This window comes from Pezoporus flaviventris, unplaced genomic scaffold (genome assembly GCF_033815535.1).
Source record: "Pezoporus flaviventris isolate CSIRO_AGI_PZ_B2104156 unplaced genomic scaffold, CSIRO_AGI_Pfla_v1 ptg000009l, whole genome shotgun sequence".
In the NCBI taxonomy this organism is placed as follows: domain Eukaryota; kingdom Metazoa; phylum Chordata; class Aves; order Psittaciformes; family Psittacidae; genus Pezoporus; species Pezoporus flaviventris.
In genome coordinates, this window is record NW_026892557.1 from 2,101,086 (window position 1) to 2,120,265 (window position 19,180).

Sequence of the window (19,180 nt, forward strand, 5' to 3'; positions counted from 1 at the left end):
TGCTGCTTGCTGTTTCCATGCTCTGGAGAGCTTTCATCACTGAGACCCATCCCTAATGGGTCCCTTTAGTGGATGGGATCGTGGTTTTGAAGTGGTGATAGCTCATGCAGGTTAAAGGCACTGGTTGCCCCTTGAATGGGAGGATGCAAGTCCTTAAAGTAAATTGGTACCAGCATGCCTGCAGGAAGCCTTGGGTTTCGGCTTCCAAATGTCTGCATTTAAGGGCATTCAGCTTAAGTTTCCTGTTCAGCTATTAAGTGTCTCAAAATCTGCTTGTGCCTGTGGTGCTCCTGCCCAGCAGTGAATAGGAGTGTGTTTGCAGCCACTAAATCTGCTTGGGGCCTGTCAGATTAATACCCACCCATGCTTGGCTAACCTCAAGGGTTTGGCTTCAAACCCTGCTTTTGAAGGGAGCTCCCAGACATGCCCCAACTTGTGGTGGGGAGATTGGCACAGCCAGAGGTGCACACCCAGGAGCCTCTCCTTGTGCTGCAGCCTGTGTGCTGCAGAGCATCCCTCACCAGCAGTGCTGCATCCTGCAAGGCTGCTCTGGGCTGAAGAGGATGGGGGGGATCTCAAAGCTTAGAATGAATGGGGAAAAGAAGTAATTTTGGGCACACAAGAGTAGAAATTAATCCAAGCTGTCCCTATGCAACCTGGTACCTTCAGCCACCTTTCACCTTTCTAGTTATTGGCATAAAAAGGACCATGTTTGGGACACATTTGTTTTACTCTTGCCTTCCCTGCTCTTCAGGGCCGCAGCATGACCTGAGAGGAGTCCTGCAATATATGGGGAGGAAAAGAAAGCAGCTATGAGAAGCAGCAGACGTAGGAACAAGTCCAGCTTCAGCAGAAACACGCAGTTTAAAGGGCCTTCTTTTATCCAGGTCTGTGGGTAGAGTACAGCTGAGACACTGACTCCAGTTCTCCTCCTGGGTACCAGGCTTCCTCACTTGAGTGCCAGAGGACTGCTTTGGCACATCTCTTCCCTTTGTTAGCCCAAAGGCTGGCTATAGTCCCTTACACTTGTGTGCTGTTGTCCATTGTTGGCAGGCACTAGGGTGAATGGGTGTAGAACTATAGGAGTTCCACCATGAAATACGAACGATCTCTCTCTGGAAAGAGGCTGTAGACCTGCTTGATCCCTGGAGCACTGTGAGAGCTGTGCTGCAGTACACTAGCCCGGTGTGACCAATGCATATGCACATTTCACACTGTGCCTCTGCAGAAGTTGGTTAGATATCTCGACTATTGCTTTCTCTGTTTGGAAGGCTTACAAAAACCAGCCGTTACAGAACAGTGACTCCTTCTAGGTGGGGGACACCTGATGCTTTGTGAAAACTTCGGTCTTTGCAGCACTTCTTAAGTTAAGGATACAATCAGTCCCCATTTGTGGCTACCTCAGCAAGTAATCTCTTGTTATTTCTTATATAAACGATGGAACTATTAGTTTAGAGATGATAGAAAATTCGCCATCTGGGTTGAACCTGCCTTACATACTTCCTTTTAGTATTTGAATGTAGCAGCTTTCACGTTTGCTTCCTGTGTAAACTGAAGAGCAGAGACTCAAAGACACGTTTCACTTGTTATTTGCACCAAACTGGCCAACTTCTGCATCAAACTCCGCATGTGTGTTACGAGGTGGGAGTTGTGAAGGGTGCTGGGTGGGAAAATGCTGGGATATCCTGGGCTGCAGAGAGCTCTCCGCTGTCTCATGGGAAAGCAAGGCTGCTTGAAACTTGGCTATTGAGGCTTTTATCACTCTCTTATTCGGAAGCTGTCAGTTTAAAAGTTTGGGGAAGGTGGAAACTCAGCCTCATGAAGCAGGAGCGCCCTGGTGGGTTGTGTGAGGAAATGCAGAACTGGCCCTTTTTGCTGCCTGTTGCTGTTATTAACACTGTTCAATGCTGCTTTCCAGGAGGACTCTGAGCTGCGTCCTTCCCGCATGCAAGATGTGGGAGAAAGAAGCGAAGGGCTCATCCCCTGTGGTACAAGCATAGGGCAGTCTGTGCGTAACGTTCATTTCTTTTCTAAGTACATTTATGGGAATGCCCTTTAAAAAAGGAAAGGAAAAGAGTATTTTGGAGCTGTTGGAGATACCCCCCTCACTCACACTGACCCCCTTGTCTTCCCCTAGCTGCACCTTCATCACATGGCAGGGAAGCAAGGGCACCTGGAGGAAAGCAGAGGAGGGAAGGGCCGTTTGCTGCTGCAGCAGGGGACAGCCTCAGTGTAAGTTGGCCTGACCTTGGCGGGCACTGGAAACCTCAGAGGGGCTCTGCTAATGTTGGTTGAAAATGCTCTAGAATTGGGTGGTCTGCATGTAAGTCTGGTTAGAAAGGAAACCCAGATCTGCACGTTTGGTTTCCTGTGTGCGGGTTTTCCCTTAGGTTATCATGGGTGGATTGAACGGGTTAAATACTTGACTTCCTCAGGCAGGTAACAGTGGAGTCACTCAGGAAGGCATCAGGGTTACTCTGAGCTTGTGCTGCTCTGAAATGTGAATCTGGCCCTGCAGCTTGAGTGAGCAGAGTGAGTGTGAACACTCACCGATAGAAAGGCAAGGAAAAACTGTGCGAGTGGGGACAGGCTGCTCAGCAGGTTCGCTGCAGTTCTGCCTCTGAAGGGCTTGTTGTTAATTTGCTGTGCACAGTAAGTGCTTCTCTGGAGGTGCCTCATCCTCTCGCTGCATCCCTGCCCTGTGTAATAGAATTAGTGCTGGGGAGGGGAAAGGGGGGGGGGGTATATTTGGGGTAGGCATACTTAAGCTGCATGGAGGAAAACCTCCAGACCCCGATGGGTGGGTTTGCTGTGTGCATTTAAATCCAGGGTCCTGCACTGATAGGTCTCTGGTGTTAGTGCTGCAGCGCATCTCTGGGTGGCCAGTTTGCTTTTTCCAGTTATTGGGAGCCTCTGCTGTGATTGCAAAGTTGTGGGTTACATTCCTTTGCCAGAAAGAATCCTGCAGGAACCTTGCATTCTTTCTAATGTGGGCTACTTTCCGTGAACCAGATTAAATTCAGCCCTGGCACAAGTGTGCTGAAGTTGAAGTGCCCCCGTTCGGTGTATTTCAGTTCCACTGACATCAGTGATGCTGCACTGGAAGAAATTGGGTCCCGTATTGCCTTTAACGGGTGAGTGCTGACCTCTCCGTGTCCGCTGCAGGCCGGGAGGTGTCTGTGGTACCCAGCTCTGACACCCAGAGGGCTGGCTGCTCTTGTAACTCAGGAAGAGGCTTGCTTAGGGCTTGTCTGGACTTGTTCAGGCCTGAGCCTGCCTTTGTCTCTGCGATCCCAGGGATCCCAGTGGATCAAAGAGGATCTGCCTCTGCAGTTTGCAGCTGCTTTGCCGATGAGAGCTCCTTGAGAGACCCCAGCAGCAGGCTGTTGAACCTCAGCCCCTCTGTCTATTCAGGTAAGCGCAGTCGGTGTGTGTCTGTACTTGTGCTGCAGATGGGCTCTGTGTGTTTGCCTGTTTGCTTGCCTGCAGAGCCTGGCTGTGGCTGAGTGGGGCTGTGGAAGGTGGTGGTGGTGGTCTGCACAAAGCTCTGCAGATAAGAGAGCCTTCAGAGGGCTTGGAAGTCATGTAGGAGATCGTTACAGTAACTGCCTGTGCTCGCCTGTCATGTCGGGGTGAAGGGTGTTTGCCTTTTCTTTTTCCCTTCCTTTCTTTTTCCCCTCTTCTGTAGCCCCCTCCCTTCAACCCCTCCATACACAAATGCCCTTTGGAGCTGGGGATACTGGTGTCTAGTTTTTGAGGGATCCCAGGAGGTGATAGCACCCGAAAAAGCAGTGCCTAAAACAGCTCACAAGGTCTGAGCACGCTGCAGCTGCACAGGGAGGGCTGAGGATGCTACTTAGCTTGAATCTAGCGTGCTGTAAGAGATTCTGATAAGTTAGCTTCTCATCCAGGAGACAAGGTAACTGAATTGATGTGGTATTAGCCACTCTGTGATTCATTGTCATGCCTAGTATTTACATAGGGAAACATAGAAGTTAAATGCTTAATTCCTTGCTCTTTGCAAGGAGCTGGCAGCTGTTCCCTTCCCCTGCTACACTTGGCACACGCTATCCTCTCCATCCTATTTCCAGTGCTGTTACCTGGCTCAACACGTTGCCTCTGCATTTATTTTGTAGTAAATAATATAGCTCAGATGCTGCTGTCACCTGGGGAAAGGAAGCTGTTATACTGTGCTTGGCTTTGCTCCCCACTGCCCCTGCGCAGGCTTCCTGCACACTGCCAAAGTGAAGCTTGGCATTACCTGTATCTGGCTGTCTCTGCATCACTTGCTTGCCATGAGGTTTCAGGTGTCTGTGCAAACTGTCAGCAGGATTATCTATGTAACTGTGATATTACTTTAGGAGATGGCCTTTCCATTGCTTACAAAGGGCTTGCTCTGTTTAGAACTGAAAAGACACCAGGACTCACTTGAGATCAGAGGTAAGGACCAGCCTGTTAATTACCTGCACCAGCACAGATTTGAGCTCAGAATTTGGCATCGTTTCCCTGCTACATTTCAGGGCCATCTCAGGAGAGCAGATGGGGTCAATAGATGTGCAGGTTCTGTCTACTTTGAAGACAGGCCCATCTGTACTGACGTTTTATATCTCTGATATAAAATGTATTCACTTGCAAGCAACCTACCTGTCCTCTGTGCACTCTGTTTTGGTATTGTATTAGCTGCACATGTGCCAACACGTTGCAGTGTTTCCACCTACTGAGGGTGAGTTTGGTTGATTGTTATTAGCTTCATAATGAAGTGCTGTGAGGACCTTTTTTGCTTTGTTTAGTAGACCAGAGCTAAGCAGGATCTGAAAGTAAACCTCTAACATTTGGTTATGATGAATGCCATTCTCTTCTAGTGACTGCTTTTCTTTCACCATTGGTGGTATTGGCAACCAGTGATGCTAACGGTGCATCATTCGAGCAAGGAGTTATGTTTGCTCACGTGCTTACATCTGCAGGTTGCTGCAGGGAGTTTCAGCTTGGACCTCAACCTTTTAACACTGATGGTTCAGTGCATTTGGTGCAGTGATGCTAGGGATGCTTGTTGCTTCATCCCTTTGGCTCCAGATTGAGAGTCTCTAACATTAGCTTTGTGGGTTTCATAGAACCATAGAACAGTGGGGGTTGGAAAGGACCTTAGGGTCATCTAGTTCCAACTTCTCACTTAAAAAGGCTGACAAAACTGTCTGTCTAGATAAAACTATGGATAAGCTTTAGGGAGGAAGTTTGGTCAGGGCAGGAAAAGAAAAGCTCCTCTGAAAGCATAAATACTTGCTCTGTTTCAGTCTCTTCTGTGTCATAGAGGAGGGACAGGCTTGTAACATAAGTGATACTGTCGCAGATTTCATGCCAGTAGTGAGAAGAGAGCTTTTTTCTCTCCTGGCCTATTGACACCTCAGTGCATGGACCTTGTCTCAAAGCATGGGGAACCAGAGGATTTTTTAGTACAGATGTGGGGAATTCTTTTCTTTGTGTTCACTTATCCTGTGGCTTCATTTAAATGAGAAACAGAGCATCAGTGCTTTCTTGCTGTGGAAAGATGTGAACCCTCCTTCAGATAAACCACAGTTGTTTCTGCTTGTTCTCTACAGGTGGATAGAGAGAAGGTCTCTTTACCAGTTCTCTTTGTATGGCTGGGAACTCATTTTGACTATACAGTGAAGCCTGCTAGCCTACTCTTTAAGCAAGTCTGTTTCCTTGTATTTTGAAGGTAGAACACCAGTAATCTTCCAGAAACGGGTACAGCCCATTTCTTAATGCAAGTGGGGAGAAGCCATTGTTTTGTTTCCAAAGAGGCACTCAGCTGAAGGGGCTCACACAACTGTGGGACTCCAATTCAAGCCTTCAGTGGGATGTATTCTCAGCTTCAGTGTGTCAGTGGATATGCAGATAAGAGGGTCACGTAACGTGCTGTGATAATCCTGATCTTCAAACCTCCCTGCATGCTTTGGTGGTGCTTGGTGGGCACCTCTCAGTATAGAGGATGGTGACAACTTCAGGCGGTGGTGCAGGGGACTCTTGCGAAGTTCTCTGGTGGTTGTGGTGAGTGGCTGACTGAGCAGTAGTGGGCATCAAAATGTGCATTTCCCTAATGCAGCTCAGCCAAGGGAGAAGCTGTTTCATTACCTGCAGGCAGCAGACCCTGTTCTGACACTTTGCCTCTTGTTTTGAGGCAAAGATGTACGAATAGGTGGGTCTAGCCTTGAACGGAAGGAAAGAGGCATGTCCTTAATAGGATTCTATAAAGATCCCTCAAAGTCCTGTTAAAAGAGGGGCCTGACCTTAACAGACAAGCAAGGACAGAACTGCTATGACTGTAACATCTCTGCTGTGAATCAGCAGCATCCTCTGCGTCCAAGCAGACTAAACTGAGGGCCAGGAACTTCTTGGGTTGAATCAACTTGTCTTTCCCAGGCCCATCTGGGCTATAACCACAGGGTTTGGGGGTTTTTAGACTGAGATGCTAGAGTATACATGGGGCTCCTGACAGCTGTGCCTCTGGGTTTATGATCTATGGCTAATGCTTGCGCATTGCTTGGTTAATGACTCATGGGTGCTTACGTGTGGCTTCCAGTTATCTGAAATCTGCAGTGCACTGGACTCTGCCCAGGCCTCTCCCAAGGTACTGAATCAGCAGAAGCCCTGAGCAGCCTCGTGTTCTGAGCTTGTATTGACTGCTGCAGTGTGGAGGCAGCAAGGAGAAAAGGGGTAACCTTGCTTCCAGGAGCTACAGCAGCATTGCAGCCTTGGATGGGGCTCCCCACTGTGCTTTACTGCTTTGCACAGCTCACTGCTGGAAAGTAATGGCTGTGGCATGTCTACACTACAGATAAATGACACTTATGTAGGTGCAGTGGAGGGCTCAGCTGCTGGTGGAAGTGTGAACTGTTTTTGTAAGCTCCAGAATCACAACTCCCTTAAAGATCGTCTCGAAGGGGCTATATGAGGAGAGCCAATGTATATGGGATTTGACAGGTGACCACAGAGCAGGATTAAGATTTTGTTCTCCTGAAACCTTTGGGCTCAGTCTGTGTGTTTTATTTAAGTTAGATAAGATACAGGGAGGGAATTGTGTAAAGGGAAGGGATAACATGCAGGAAGTTCAAGGTGTGAAATGGGACAGTGTGTCTGCTGTCTTGGTAACACAAGCCCTAGGTGCATTTCTGGCCACTGGGACTGGACTGCTGTAGAGTTCACAGTTAGTGTTCAGATGTTGCTGCTGGACATCTCTGATCTGATCTGGGAGAGAAGAGGGGAAAAACAGGTAATGAAAGCTTTGTTAAATATTGTCGCTGTAAGGGGAAGAATGGAATTTACAGTGGAGAGCAAAGGGCTTTTTGCTTGTTTTCATGTAAAAAGAAAAATGACTTCTGAAAGAAAGGAAGAAGTTGCGCTGGATCTGGCAAAGAATTAGTTCTTTAACTCTGTTGTGGAAGAAGGCATATGTCTGGTGCACTGCATGTGCACGTTTCCTAATGCACAGTATATGGAGAAATAGAGTAAGTGATGTGTGTATTAATGCCACCGCTTTATCTTGGTTTGATGTGAGATTTAATACAGCTTAAGCCAGCAATATTAGCCGTGCCCAGTGAGATCCCAAATGAAGATTCAGTTGGGGGAGATGTGGTAGGTTTTAAATATGATGCCTTTTAAGGAACGGGAGGAGACAGTTGCTCTAGATTTTCCTCATAGTACCCTTAACTGTTCCATGTTTAGGGACTATATCTGTGTTTTATGGAGCAGACAAGTGACAGACGTAGCCGCCCTGCGGATCTCAGTCATGGAATAACCTGATCTCCTTCCTGAATTTTCCTTGTTATATCTGAGGGCGTTTGTGCTTCTGAGTGCAGGGAAGCTTGTGGAAAAAAGCTGCTGTGAGCAGATCTGGCTTCTGCCTGCAACGTGATCCCAGGGCTACGAAACTGCTGCTGCTTTTCCACTTGTCACCTGCAAGGTGAAGATAGCCTGCTACCCAAACGGCAGTGTCCCTCTGAGCTGAGTGAGGAGCTGGAAATCACTAGGGTTAGACAGCCTACAGGTAGATATGCTGACTAGGACTCTATCTTTTCCCCTGTCATTCTATCACCCATCTTGCATGATTTCTGCCTCTCTTTCTGTGTTTTACAGAACGGAATCGCTCGCTCTATTCTCTCAGTTCTGGTTCAGACAGTCTGTGACTCACTGCAAAGGTGTTGTCCCATTTCCTTATTAGCTGCGAGGTTGGCCTGCAGGAGTGGTGGCAGGGAGCGGGGTGGAGTCGCAGCTCTATCAAGAAAGCAGGAACTGGCTGAGTTTGCAGAGTCTGAACGATGAAGCAGGTGTCTACACGCTCTGGAGCCTGTCCTCAGCTGGCTTGAGCTGTATCAACCCCAGCAGCAGAAAGCCGGGCTCACCTGGGAGCTTAGATGGACTTTGGGTACCACTGCCAGCCGGATCATCCCCTACCACGCAACTGGAAGACACTGGTAAATATCTTTGCTATCTAGGGTCGTGTCTATCCATCTCATAAGGAAAGTTTCTGCTGTGTGAGTAAGTGAAAGGCAAACAGGAGTTGTTGAGCAGCTTGTGTCCTGTGTTTGGGGAATTAGGATGTTACAGGGAGTTTGGAGGAGAAAGTGGCAGGGAAAGTATGATACTGCTTTATAAGCAATGCCAAGAGTAGCCTAGAACCATTTTCTGGTTGACTTGGTAGCATATCACAGGAATTGCAGTAGAAGGTGGGATAATGGAATAGTACAGCCCTCGTGTGAACGTTTTTGGAGATACGAACCCAAAAAGTCCTGATCCACGTGTCATAGGACTTGTACCAAAGCCAAGTCAGCATTAATCAAATGTATTCTTAGCTTAAAAAGGGAAAGCTGTCCCTAATGCTGTAAGTCAGGAAAACTGACTGGATTTAGAGAAGCAAGGCACTTCCTCTCCTGCCTTGAAGCTCATAATAGGAAAGACCAACACTTCCTTTGGGAGAAAGGAGAGTTGTTCTTGCTCAGCAACCACCACTAGTGGCTTTAAGATGATTTTGCACTGGGATGCCAGCTCATCCTGATAAGTGTAATAGACTTGGTTTGACATCACTTCTAATTCCATGGTTTAGAAATAGGCAAGGTTGATTAAAACAACCTGTATAAAAGACACTGAGCATCCTGATCTGATTTTGAAGTTAGCCTTCTTTAAAATAGGCGCTGAACTAGCTGATATCCAGGAATCTCTTTCAACCTAAATCCTTCTGAAGTTTCAAACTGTCATTTCTCCTCTTCCATTCAAGCTTTCTCCTGTGGCTGCTTTTTGCCCACAAATCTCACAGGTGAAAATTCAGTGGTTTTTGCCTTAAACCAAGAAGTATTTGAAGCTTCCAGTAACAGCGAATCTGTTTGCTTCATGCTTTCAAAGCTGTAGAGAAACTTTGTGTAGGTCTTCAGTTACTAGGTCAGTCACAGCTTAAAGCTCCCCTTGCTGACAATAGGAGGATGACACAACGCAGGGAATGAACTTGAAATCAGTGTGCTTAATGAAATGAAGCTTATGGTGTCACATATTTTAGTGATGACAAAAGGATTGCTGCAGATCTCACCTGGCAAGACTTTCTTGGAATGCAGTATTTCTGTAACAGGAGAGTCTTTCCACCTTCCACACCCATCAGCTTGGTTCTTTTACAGTAGTGATCTCTCTATAGGCTAATCCCTTGTACTGTTACACAATTCACCAAAGAGTTTTTTCCTGCTGCTTTGTTACCCGCACAGATACAGCACAAATCTGCATTTAACCACTTCACTAACACAGGATCGATGTGCGCTGGTGTGATTTGTGCAGACTGGGTCACATCTCTCCAGGAAAAGCACCCCAAGGACCAGTGTGAAGTGAAACACATCATGGGTTAGCTTTTCTCTACGGGGAAAATTGCCTTTCTGGGGCAAACTGAGCCTTTAACTGGCAAATTCAATTACACACACAGAGCCATGTAAACTTCCAGTGGCACCTCTGGCCTTTACTCAGGGATGCTAACACACACGATGGTGTCATGGATGGATTTTGTCAAAGTTCCCTAATACAGGATGCTTTTCACAAATGCCCAGTCGTAGTAAACTTACCAGGTACTTGAACTCAAAGGAAGGAGAAAAGGATTTGCTGTTAGACAAGCTGCTGACATGAAAAATAGCTTATTGGCCAGCGCCTTTGCAGAGGTCTCTCGTAACTCTAAACTAGCTCAACTGTTGGTTTCCCTGTAAGACTTCAGAGCTGTTCCCAAGTCAGTCATCCCTAGAAATGCAGCTTCCGACCACCTTGAAATAAGAGCAATCTCAAGAGCTGGGTAACTGTCTACTGTATTGCAAATACTTGCTTTCTCTGCAGCCCCAGCAGTGAGAAATCAGTTAAATGATTCTAGGTCTCTGCAGAGGGAATGCCTTTCTCTCCCTTAGCTTTTGCTGCTTAGCTTTTGAACTTGAAGGCTCCTTGCCTGATTGCCAGCTTGTTTGGCCTCCACATGATGGTAAATCCCATTGCCATCTGTGGAGGACACTTGTGGACTTTATACTTCATAAAAAATACTCATGTGTATTATCCCAGACTCATGCAATTAAAAACGTGAGTTGTAGCCTTGTATGTTCTCTCCTGGTGCATCAACAGGAAGGGTGGGGAAAGATGCTCCTGTACACCTGAGGTTTCATTTATACTTAACACCATGAAGACTTTTGCCCATATTAAGGAAAGGTGGTGATTTTCTAAGATGGCTCTGCAGTGGTTTGGGAGAAAGAATTAATATCTTGTCTCGTGCAACACAGATGTTAATGTTAACGTAGAAGAAGCTCTTGAGGGGTATAGGGATGCATTGTTCTACTATATCACTGCACTGTGCCTAGTACAGCAGCCCCATTCAGCTGATGTCTTGGGTTGTACCATAGAAAACCATCACGAGCTGCGCTAATTTAATAGATATTGTCTAGATTTATGGAGATCTTTGGCTGCCAGGAGCAGGGCTCAATGGATTATATCTGAGACATACATTAGCATCTAAGACTCTGGCCCCTTGCAGCTGAAGGCTTGAGTAGATTTGTTTGGACCAGCTGGTGTGCTGCACTCCCTCTTTTCTGCTCTGGGTGTTGGGCACATGTTTTTTTGGGGCTGCCCTTCCCATAAGGCTGGAACACAAGGGTGGATTTGCTGCTCCATGCTCTCCCAGTCTGTTGAACAGTTTCGGCTGGATGAGTTGTTTCCTTCTTTCCTAAAGCACTAGGAATTCTTTCAGGCAGCAAGCAAGAGGGGAGCTAAAAGGGTTTGAAGAACGAAAAGCAGGATCATTATCCCGCTGCATGGGTACAAGGTTATTCCCCAAAACATCTTTTCCCTGGCCCTGACATGCTTGATTTTTACTAGCTCAGAGGAGAGATTTCAAGTTCCCAAAACAGCAATTCTGCAGTCTTGTACGTCCCCAGAGGAGAATGAAAGATGAAGCGGTATCTTCTTCTGTACCAGACTGTTTTGCTCTCCTATAGCTGTGCTTGTCCCTGACCTGTTAATTGCCTTTGAGATAGTCTGCTTTGTTCTGATCCTGATGGAAATGTTGGAGGGATGATTAGGTCGTTGTTTAACCAAGACAGGTAGTTCCACAGTGGGACACGTTTTCAGGGCAGGAAGGTGGGCGCTGTTGTCAAGTCTTGATTTTGATGGTTTGGAGCTGTTTGCTTTTTTCCTCAGGCTCAAGAGGTTACACTCAAGAAGTGATTTGTTAATTAATCACTGCTGACTCCTGGAACACAGGGAATGGAGCCCATGTTCTGTTAGCACAGTGCCTGGTGGGTATTACTGTTCTCTGTTGCCCTGGTTTGATTGGCGTGTAGCTACAGAACTTCATTTCAGTCTCCTTCGATATTTATGTAGAGGTCATGAGCTCTTCCTGTCACCTGCACTGCCATCCTGTACAATGGAACTTTTCTCTCTTGCAATAAACCCATCAGTTTTGTCTTGGATCACTGCATTCCTTTTCAGAGAAGCATACGCTCCCAAACGCTGGCCATTCTGGAGACCTAGTGATAGCCAGCAGCTTGGGGTTGTAACTTCTGCTCTTTGATTTGAAGTGTTTCCAAGTCATGCCTGTCCGTTGGTCCTCATGCCTTTCTTTGCAGGAGAGCAGGTTTCTGGTAACTTGGGATATGAAATACAGTTTCCCTGGGAGCAAAACTGGGATAGCAAGAAAGAATGGAGAATTTCCCCTCTCGCTGTCTTGCTATCCAAGCACAAAGCAAACTCCTGAGTTTGTGGAGTTTGTAACCTGGTGCATTAGGAGGGGGAATAGAAGGCCTAAATGTCTCAGAATATACAGATGTTGCATTGCCAGTGGATCACTGAAAGAAACTAGAGGCTGCCAAAAGCCAGTCATGCTGCATGTTTCACCTCTATGCTCCAGTGTTGCACAAGAGCCCTGTGAGTAATAACCTGCTTTGGAGGCTATGATGCAAGAGTGAAGGAATTGCTTTGCCCTGAAGGTTGTCTTCTCACATGTTCAAGTGTTTCCAGGAACTGAGGATTGCAGGAACGCTAGATAACACCCTATCTTGTGTATCTCGGGCTGTTCCATATGTCTAATAGGAAAGTCAAATGGCTTTAGTACAAGTAAGTATTAGTCCCTTCTTCATTTATTTCACAGATGGTTGAGTTCCCAGTGAGTTATCTGTCTAACACACCGTATGCATGAGCTAACCAGTCATTCTTACCCAAGATTGGCCTTACCCAGTTTGGGGGTAAGGAACAGGGTAACTTATAATTAATGTTTAAGCCTCTTCTCCCTTGAAAGAGGTTTTCTTTAGTACTGCTGCAAAAGCTTCTTCAACCTTTTCTTTGTCCCCAGACTCTTGCCTTCTGTGAATGAGAAGAGAGGAGGAGCTCGGCCAACCTGCCTTAACTTCCCTCCAGGTGTGATGCCAGCTGTGAGTGTTTCTTTGGCAGTGTCTTAGCTGGTTGTTGTGAACAATAGTCAAGGAAGCAATCAGCAAGTATACTGCCCTAGAAGTGCTACACATTGTTGGGCCTGCCTCATTTCCCTGGCTCGAGAGGTGGATGGGGATCCAGGTTGGGATGCTGCCCTGTGTTGCACTGGAGCTTGAAGTGTCTGCTGGAGCAGAGGGCCAATGGCAGAAATGCCACAGGATGCTTGATGATGTGATCATTGCATCGGAGGTGAGAGGAAGAGAAAAGAAGACAAATGTGTTGCAAGTTGCTTTGCCCTTTCTTTGTCCTTCCCACATGCATCTTTCTGAGAGTAAAATAGCTATTGTAGTAACACTGCAAAAATGCAACGCTGGGCATTGGGAGAAGGGCCTGCTCATAGGAAGAATTCATCCAAGCCCCAGTCTCTGGCTGGCAATGACAAGCTAACCTGGCTTTGAACTTGGAATGGGAGCAACTCGCCTGTAGTCACTGTTTCTCTTGGGTGCTGGTCAGCAGCTAAGCATTGCAAATACACGGAGTCAGGTGCCCAAACACTCGGCTGAATTCCTGGGAAAGAATTAGTTAGATTTTAATTATGCAATGAGACTTCTTACCTTGTCTGGCTAAGAGGGGGCCCTCCTAAATAAGAGGTGTTTCTAGAAAGGACAAATCCACAATATGGGGACAAATCACCCCAACCTTGGAAGAAGGGAAGTCCTTGCCTACATCTAGTTTAATTTTCCAATACTCACACACACAGAGGACAAGAGCTTACATCAATTTTGATCAAACCAAGTTGCTTCTCTTTTTATCTCTATTGCTCTCGCTGATTTGACGTAAACTGGGTGTCATAATCCAGGGTCATAATCCAGCTCTTAACCAAGCTAGCTATGGCTCTGGTTGCCACATTTCTGTATGCCTTTCCTTTTTCCCCAGACATGAACATAATTGCACCGGTTACAGGGAGTTGTTAACTGTCTGTACTCAGAAGGTAATGGATGGCCAGAAGGGAGCACAGCATCCTTCTGTTGCCAGTCTTCTGAAACTTCACCTCTGCCTTTGCAGGGTGTTTGTCACAGAGCAGATATTTTGAGCTCATGCATCAGATTTCCTGATAAAATACCACTGTTCTATGGCTTTTTGCTTTCAGGTTTTTTCCTCTCTATGGAGCCAAAGATGACCATCAGTTCCAAGCTTTTTGAGGAGACGCACAGTGTGTTATTATAGGTAACGACAAAAATAACAACAACATACAATTGTATTTTGCAATAAAAAAATACAATTGGAAGATTGCTTCAGAGAGTTCCTCTTTGTACTCGGAAAATGCCCTTTCCCAAAGTGCCACTGCTCTATACTTGAGCCTGAGCTGGGTGTTGGCTGAATGGAACTGATGCAATGACCGGAATGTGGCTGGGATGACAAACACGTGGGGCTTGACCTGTCTCACTTAGCATGTGATCGCTGAGCAACTTCACCTGTGTTAATAAAGTCAGTGAGTTTGAGGTTATAAGATAACATTCTGCTCTTCAAGTTTCCTGTCCATAGCCTTGCAGTAGTGTTTAAACCAGGATGGCAAGTAGTGAGCAACCATCCCATCAGCTTCCGTAACTATGTGGGCACTGTGTTTCAAATGGTTCTGTTAAATGTGCTGTTTGCTACCTGGGCAAGAAGCGTGATGCAGAGAGTGTTGTTGAATACCAAGCGGCATTCTGGAGTTCTGTGTTGGGAATGTGGCTGTGGCTGACCCCTTATCTGGATGAATGGCAGTGGCTGTGCACAGCTCTGCTGAGACCTGAGCAATCAGCACTGACACACAGAGCATGAATCTGTAAGCTCTTAGCCCCCAATATTTTATGTCTGCCTTCAAAGGAGGAGAGTGAGGAGTATGATACGGTGCTTTACAACCCATTTTCTGGGTCATATTTGTGCTCTGGACTGTAGATGTTGAGTGTCCTTGTGTGGATGAAAGAAGAGTCACCCAGGCTCTGTTTCACCCTTTCCCTTTAGCTGGATTGTGTCTTTGCTGCTTCGCACTTGATCTGTTTCAAATAACTTGTGTGAAATAACTTCAGTGATGCTCCTAGCTCGGTAACCAGGGGAGCTGACATCCTGCATGACTTTTCCTACTTGAGGACCTCATTATTAGCTTTTAGACTCCAGTCTTCTCTCTGTTAAAATCACAGGCTGTAGGCAGACCTTTCTGTTGCAGAGTACAGTGTATACCTCCAATGCAATTTACGGTAAAACCTACACTCCAAAAATCCTATTATTTGGTCTATTTTCCTACTACTCGATATAAGACATGCAGTCCACACAGTTTTATTATGGGTAATGAGAATGGCTAAAAAATAGCATTGAAAGATTGCCACAAAGATCACTACAGCATATCTTTGTACGCTGCCCAAGTGCCCTTTCCCAAAGCGCCACCGCTCTGTACTTGAATCTGAGCTGGGTGACCTTAAGACAAGGTCTTAAATATAGTGTATTTGTTCATGGCATACTCTGTTTCATTGAGAACGTGCAACTTTAATACCTTTATTTTTCTCTACACGGCCCCAGCACGCAGGAATAGGCCATATCAATCCCCTGATTTAAATATGAAATGGAAAGCTATCGCCACACTCGGTGCCTGTTTCAATCCGTTCACTGGGCTGGCTTCATTCCAGCAGTGGCACTAATTGCATCCAGCCTGCAGAAAAATTCTCATTGCTCAGGGCTTTTTTTGAGAGCTGCTGGCTTGAATTCTTGTGTGATCTCTGCAGCCTGACTGCACATTCTTCGTGCTGATGGAAAAGTGCTTAAAATGAGTAAGCATCTCTACTTGCACAAAGAAAAGCCATTGGGCTTGTTCAGCAGATCCAGCGTAGGGCTCTGCAGTGGGTGATGTGTGTCGTGTTTCAGCAGCTGTGTACACACACCCTGTTCTGGTTCCAGGGCACTGGGGATGGAACATGAAAGACAGCATAAACCCCAGGGGTATCTTGATGCAGGGGGTTTCACAGTTATGCTTGCCTCTGGGCTGCTCTTCTATCCCAATGCTGAGCCTGCCAAGAGCTGTGTATTTGTTACTCTAAGAGTTGCCTGTCATGGTGGGCTGGTAAAAGAAGGTAAGGGGTCTGAGCATTTCAGTCTCTAAAGAATCAGGAGCCAGGTTGGAGTAGCAGCTAGCATGCCAGTTAGTACTTGAGCACTGAAGCAGACTTGCCTGCCTTGGAGGGCGTTCTTTTATGTTACTCCTGAACAGCTGAGGGATGGGAAGCAGAATGGTGAGTATTAATATAGCAGTAGCAGCATCAGGGAAAAGCACAGTATTTGCTCTTGTGTAATAAAGATAAAATGGAATTCATGCAGCATGTGGTAATTCGAGAGGACTTTTAGAATGAATTTAGTTGCAAGGCTTATTTTGTGTTAGCATGAGGCAGCTTTACTTCAGTAGTGCTTTACCAACGTCAGCTTTTATTGCAGTTGTATTTGTTATTTTCCACACAAGAAGAGTCAGGGAAAGAGCCACTGAGTATCTCCACAGCTGCAAATTACTGTGTTGGCTCTATGCACCTCTACATGTGTTGCAGTTTTGCTTCAGAAAGTCTATTCTGTCTGTAATGTGGCCTCCCACCGTGCCAAACTTCCAGCATCATTTTGCATGCGAGTGTCAGATTGCTTCTTGTCAGCTTGACAGCACACAGTTGTACCTGTTAACAGAGCTGTCTTGACCCCAGTGCTTGCCAAATAAAACCTTTCACAGCTGAAAACTTGGCTTCTGAGAAGAAAAGCCACATGAGAGCCGCTCTGGTGTTCTCACCTATTGAAGGGACTGCCTTGTTGCTCAGTGTTCTTAGTAGATACATAGGGAATGTGTTTCTTTGTGGGTTTTGCTTTGAGTGATTCTTCTAAATCCAGGTGAAGTTGTTGTCTGGAGGGGGCAGCTGCTGAGAAGGCTGTCGGTGATCATTTCAGTTTCTTGAGCAGCCCTGTATGTCTTTCACTAATGCTCTATTGGAAGCTGTCTGTATTAGTGTCTAGCCAAAATGGAATGGATGGAGTTAATAAAATCAAAGGATTAGGCCCTTAATCTGTGCCAGGACTGCTAGAAATGGAGGTTTTCTCTTTTTTTTTTTCTCTTCTGTCACATGCTGGAAAAACAACAAAGGACAAACATGAGGATTTTGGCCTCACTCAAAGCCTTCTCTTAGCCACATTTCCCTGGCTTCCTTTCAGCTGATGCAGTGACCCTAAGGATCAGGTGATGACTTAGGAAAATGGTCTTTTGGAAACAAAGAGCTCAGGTGCTGGTAGAGCTTTTGGGTGGCTGGTTTTACTGTGTGACAGTTCCACCGTTAGGCTTACGCTTCCAGAGAATCAGGTTTGTTAGCTACTGCATAGATGTTCTTATATATACATAGTGCCTTGCCGCTGGCCAGGCCACGCAGAAGACCAGTGCAAGGATATACACAATGCATCTAACTTTGCCTTCCTCTGAGAAGGGGAGGAGCTGGGTGTCTTACTGCTCCCAGGCTGAGCCCTGAGAAGCTGATGAGTACAAGCAACAGTTGTGCTGACTTCCTCGAGAGGAATTGCATCCTGTTAAAGGGGGTTGCCCAAAGTGAGCATCTAATGGTTGATTCTTTCTGTATCTTCTGGTTAATGACAGGAGACATCTACTTTTTTTTGTGGTGCAATGAAGTTTCTGTCCAGGCTTCTACTTGAAGCTACTGCCTGAGCTATAGGCATGATGCAGGGATGGGTAAAGCTGACCAAGGTACATCTGCTGGTGTTGGAGCCGTCTGCCTTCACCAGAGGTATGGCAGAGAAGTGCCTGTTAAGATCAGGACGACGGTGACTGGGAAAAATATTACTGCTTGGAACAGCAGTGACCTCTTGTGGGTAGGGAAGATGGGTGGTGATGCTGGGGTCAGAGGCTATTACTCTGTTGTGATTGCCTTAAAGCGAATGTGGAAAGGGAGCTAATATTCTCTTGGGTGGGTATCAGAAACAGCTAGAAATGGTGCTCGGTCTGTTCTTCCTTGCATGTAGATGTGTGTCAGGAAGCTCCTTGAGTAGTTGGTGAGATGAATTCCAAGTCAGGAAAAAAGACTTTCTGGGTCTTTCCACCAGATACCAGGTTGCTTCTCCTCCCTGTGCTGTGAGAGCATCTGAAGATGAATGAAGCTCACTGCTTCAGAGTGAAAACTCCGAAGGTTTTGACTTCCCTGAGCTACACACAGCACTGCCTTTGAACTGTCGTGTATCTTTGGGCATTTCCAGGTGTTTCTATTCTCTGGACAATTGCAGATCCCATGGGACAGAAGGTAGGAATGTACATCTGGGAGCTGCACTACTACCCTGCAGTGGGAAGGTAACAATATCAAGGTAACAGGAATGCCACAGAGCTGCTGGGGGGTGATGTCTGGCACATGCAGGTGTGAAGAAAATGAAAGGTAGTGGGAATCTTTGTTTTCTGCTTTTTATTACTCTTTTTGGAAGCATTAACTCTTTGTATGTGTCCTTCTGCTCAGGGGTGACATCTGTGTGTGAATGTACCATATCCCTATCTCTAGACAGTAGGGGAAGATCCAGCAGAAGATGCTGTGCCAGGCCTATTTCTTTCTGATTGCTAAGGGAAAGCTGCATCTCACTTGCTGATTTCCACAACTCAGGATAACCTCACAGACTGCTTCCTTTTAGAACTGGAGAGAAGGGGAATATCTGAATCGGAAGTTAGTGGAGATACCAATTCTGGGTTTGTCTTACAATACTTACTAAGCTGTGTTTTAGAGCCACATCCATCACCCCAAAATAGAAGTAACGCTCAAAAGCCAGGCTATTTGGTGAAGTGGTTTGTCTGGATGTTTGTGAGAGGCACGAGTGTGTTGCGCTATGAAGCGGGGAAAAGGAAACCAAAGAACAACAACAGGGAACACGGCCTTGACAAAACTTGATCTCATGTTTTTGGGGGGTCAGATGGTAGCTAAAGGCAGACTGGAATAATGACTAAAAGCAGCCATTAGTGTCAGATTGAGTTCAGGGGAAATGCAAGTCGCTGCAACTTCCTTCTCCTATGCAGAACATGCAGAGTGCATCAGGCTCCAAAATAAACTGCTTCTACATGTAAAAGCCTGCTTGACTGAGTGGTAAAGGTCAGAAAGAGACATGGAAAGCTGTTGTTTCCAAAGGGGGTAACTACCAGAACAAATGACAGATGCATCCAGTTGAGCAAGAAGCAGGACACCAAGCCTGGACGTAGCTGGGG

At 46.3% G+C, this 19,180-nt stretch overlaps 1 long non-coding RNA gene across 2 annotated transcripts; it reads left to right on the plus strand.

Annotated features, from left to right (window-relative positions):
* The first annotated feature begins 3,241 nt into the window (after positions 1 to 3,241).
* On the plus strand, positions 3,242 to 14,141 carry LOC133267610 (uncharacterized). 2 transcript variants are annotated; one of them, XR_009742812.1, is made up of 6 exons: positions 3,242 to 3,414; positions 8,219 to 8,471; positions 9,747 to 9,879; positions 11,708 to 11,798; positions 12,520 to 12,615; positions 12,851 to 14,141. It is a non-coding gene; the product is annotated as an uncharacterized LOC133267610 (long non-coding RNA). The 2 variants fall into 2 exon arrangements; XR_009742813.1 differs by lacking the exon at positions 3,242 to 3,414 and adding an exon at positions 7,759 to 8,044.
* The last annotated feature ends 5,039 nt before the right edge of the window (positions 14,142 to 19,180 follow it).